The sequence below is a fragment of the Phytophthora infestans genome, genomic scaffold, assembly GCF_000142945.1.
Source record: "Phytophthora infestans T30-4 supercont1.425 genomic scaffold, whole genome shotgun sequence".
In the NCBI taxonomy this organism is placed as follows: domain Eukaryota; phylum Oomycota; class Peronosporomycetes; order Peronosporales; family Peronosporaceae; genus Phytophthora; species Phytophthora infestans.
In genome coordinates, this window is record NW_003303335.1 from 37,802 (window position 1) to 42,232 (window position 4,431).

Sequence of the window (4,431 nt, forward strand, 5' to 3'; positions counted from 1 at the left end):
AGGCCAGGGAGCTTCGTGATTGACGCGGCGTCACACGGAGGACGTGCGACCTCTACTTCCCGCACACGTCCCTATGAGGACTGATATCGTCTCAGTCTCAGTCGCCGATGAACACACGGGTGGCGTGCGAATCCGTCGCGACTTGTATCAACCACGATGGCGAACTGGGCGCGAGGCGACCTCCGCGGCAGACAATGAAAGTTCACGCTCGATCATATCGACCGGATGCGGGATCGTCGACCTACCGCATCAACTTCTTCAGGGAGCTCCCGCTCGACCATACGCGGGAACGCAAGCTCGACACTTGTGGAAGATTATGCTTGATCGCTCTTGAGAAATCTGGGAGCTCCCGCTCGACCACATGCGGGAACTCATGCTCAACCGCTGATGGGGGACCACGCTCAGCCACGACATCTTTTGAGAGCCACTGCTCATCGAGGAGTGAGAACTCATGCTCGACCACGTTCAAGGTTCCCTGTGGTTCCGACACAAATTGCGCGCTCACACACTGCACACGAAGGGCCATCGCTCCCGCCGGAAACAGCTGAGGTCATGGAGTCGGATTGTATGACTGCAACATGTGGCCAATAATTGGGTGCTCCGCTTAGAAGCGCTAAAACAGCGTTGGTGTCGATGCTACGCGGACGAGCAGTTCGGGCCAACCAGTCGATGTTGGGCTGGTGGCGAGCAATCCATGAGATACCGAAGACGCAGTCGAAGGAGCCGCTCAGATCGATCACTAGAGAGTCGTCCGACCCCTAACACCTATCGAACTCGTACGAGAAGGAGACTGAGCACCGCGGAAGCCGCCGCGGCGTGCCGTCGGCATACTTCACAATCAGGTGGCCCAGTCATTCACGTACGCGCGTGTCTGCTGGCAACACCGACAGACTCTCGGCGCGAACGAAGTTGCTCGTCGCGCCTGAATCCAGCAGCGCTCGGACAGTGCGCGTCGCCCCAGCAACGTGAAGACTGAGCACGACCAGTCTCGCGTCGCAGCCGGAGGTGGCGACATATAGTTGTGCACGTAGCACTGGAGGGCTAGGAGGAGATTCTACCACCAGAGGACCATTTCTCCGCTCAAAGTGCCCCGCACCTGCCGTTTTTTTTTCTTGGCCACCAGCGGCTACGTCGGTCCCGACCGTGACGGTCGCCACTACGGGAGCTAGAGCGCGGCACCCTGCCGCACGATGACCAGGCTTTCTAGAGCGGAAACGCTTCAGCAGGCGCGAGTCCCGCGTCGATGACCGTGGCCGTAGGGTGGGTGATGTTGCCCCACAACGGTCTTCGTTTGTCGTCGGATGGCGTCAATCTCCATCGGTTCCGGCTCTGGTTTTGACGCCGGCCCCGAGGGACGGCAAATATTTGCGACCCTGTCACGCTGTAGTCTTCGTGCAGAGCGACAGCGAAGGCTTTCGCCAAGGTAGACGGAGTTTCCTTGTCATATAGAACGCTGATATCCAGTGCTCATGCCCGAGATGAAGACATGGACTTGAGTCGCCCTGTTCACAGAATAGGCCGTAATGTACGAGATGAGATGCCGTGCGCGCTGGATGTACTCAAGCATGGACATGCGTCCCTGCGTTAGCGAGAGGAATACCGCGCGTTGGACGCGCTCGTCCTTGGAGCGGCCCCAAGCGCGAGCCGCAAGTCAAATTTCATAGACGCTGTGGTTGGGAAGCGGCTAGCGTCGGCAACGAGCTTGAGAGAGCGCCCAATTCCTTCGCCTTACCAGACAACTTGGAAAGCGGGGTAGCGCGTGCGCGCAAGAGTTGTCGAGCCTTGATCGCGGTGTCCACCTCGCAGAACCATTTGTTCAGATGGAGACGATCGTCTCCTTCACCGCTGGGGACATCAGTCTTGACGATGTCGATCCTGTTCGTGGAAGGCGTGGGAGTCGACACTCGCAGACGAAGGTCCGCGAGTTCATGCGCCATGAACTCCTGGCGGCCAGGCGTTACTGCTCTTCCGTGCCGACCGTCGGTAAGGTCTCAATCACGGCGTCACCGGACGCTACCGCAAGGCGGTGCAGCGCCTCCCACTCCATTGCAGACAGGTACGGGAAGCTGGTATGCTCCAGCGACGTATTGGATGCCTTGGGCGCCGCTCATCGATGTGTTGTTCATCTTGATTTGTCGTTGGACGAATTACAAAGTACTACCGGGTGTAGCTGGCTAAGGGCAACCCGTTACTAGCATGCACTAGAAGTATGGAGCTTGGTGTAAATTGAACTCTGAGATTGATTCCTAACGGTGCGGTCTCGACACTTCAAGGCCGCGCCACCAAGTAGATCCATTCTACGATCTGATTGGCCATTGAGGTGACACGACGGCCATTGTGTGACGAGGGCCCATCACAGGGATCAGGGCTCGAAAACAATAAATATACAGTCAGTGTTGAAATGCTCCCCGTAATAACTATACTGACCTTTTTATTGGTAAAAAGTGGCAGCAGCAAGATGGTGGTCGACCACAAATGACTGGTTCATACGAGAGCAAGCAAAGACATCTACCACTCTATTGGAATTAGGCCCTTGCTCAAGTGGAGAACGCGTTCTGAAAAGGAATATAGCCTGGGATTTTATTGGCTGAAATAAATAAAAAATAATAATTGTAGTTTTGAATTGACGGAATAACGGATTATTGGAAAGGAAAGGTTTCCGTATCAAATCAAATAAAAAATTATGCTTTATAAGTCGCTTGCACTTAAAGTTTGTATCACCCGACTGTTAACGAGAAGGGACTCACAAAATAATCCCTTTAAGGCTGTCTGTACAGCGTGCGAACCCCAGGAAGCCTACCGTAAAAGCGTTATCAGTGCTACTGCTCGTTATACAGTCAGTGTTGAAATGCTCCCCGTAATAACTATACTGACCTTTTTATTGGTAAAAAGTGGCAGCAGCAAGATGGTGGTCGACCACAAATGACTGGTTCATACGAGAGCAAGCAAAGACATCTACCACTCTATTGGAATAAGGCCCTTGCTCAAGTGGAGAACGCGTTCTGAAAAGGAATATAGCCTGGGATTTTATTGGCTGAAATTTAAACGGTACAATGTACCACTTAAAAAATTGACGCTCTGAACCACTTGTTCTGGGAACTTATCAAGCAGGTGTTCTGCCCTCAGCACATTTGTGCCATGGACGACGTCACGGCCGCCATTCTAGCAGTAGTAGTAGCTGCAAGCGTGAGCGCTGTCATTGCCACGGCAGATAAGCGCGGTTTACGACGGCCACCTAAAGCCCCCAGGACGTTTAACACTCGAGCATTCGAGACAGCTCTCCGCACCCCGGGAACAGGGTGGTTCCACGACAAGCTTCGGTGTGACAAGAAGTCTTTCCTACGTATCTACCGGTTAGTGCACGCTGCGTGGGGCCGTGAGTTCGGCCCCAACACCAAGACCCCCGTCATTAAGCGCGTGGCGCTCACGATGCTCTACCTGGCCAAGGGTGGCACCATGGACCAGGCTGCAACGGCGCTGGGCATCTCCAGGCCTCGTAGTGTAGTCTACATTAACGATACCCTGGACGTGCTCAGCGCCATGGCGAAATCTATTATCTCCATGCCGCCAGCAGAGGAGCTGGCAGCTGTTGAAGATGGCTTCTACGCTACGGCCGGGTTTCCCGACACCATTGGCGCCGTCGACGGTACTCTCGTCCGTATTGCGCGCCCACGACTTTGAAGGCTGGTACTGTCGCACGAAATTCCCTGCAGTAAATGTGCAAGCTATCGTAGACCACCGTGGTCTGTTCCGGTCCATTTCCATTCGATCGGGCTCAAACAACGACCAATCGCTCTGGAATGGATCGGGGGTGAAGAAAAGGTAAGGGCGGATGCCGGCTACAAAATCTGGGGTCATGTGTTGACCCCGTTTCCGGAGGCAGACGCTATGCAAGATCCCCGAAAGAGGCGATACAACAAGGCCCATTCCAGGACTCGAATCGTCGTAGAGTGCGCCTTCGGGCGTTTAAAAACCGCTTCCGCGTATTGCTGGGCAAACTGGAGCAGAAGACGTCAGATTGCATTTGCGAAGCTATTCTGGGCTGTGCTGTCTTACATAACATGCTTACCCTTATGCGGGACGGATGGCCAATTCATGATGAGGACCCACTACTACAAGATGCGCCTGCTCCAGTCAGCGAGGATCCAGTCGAAAGAGAGCAAGCGGTTTGTCACCAACAAGGTATTGCAAAACGCAATGATATAGCAGACATTTTGATGCGTTGTAGTTAGCTCGCTCGTTATATTTGCTAGTAGTTAATCACAAATACAGCGAACAGCGCCACATTTTACTGGCGCTGCGCTAGTAGCTCACGAAGAAGCTGCAACTGCATCTCCTGGAACTTGCGCGACTCTTCCTGTTGCTGCTGGATTGCCGAAGATAAAGCTCGAAGCTGGTCCTCGGCAGATGAGCGCGCTCCTAGAGAAGAGG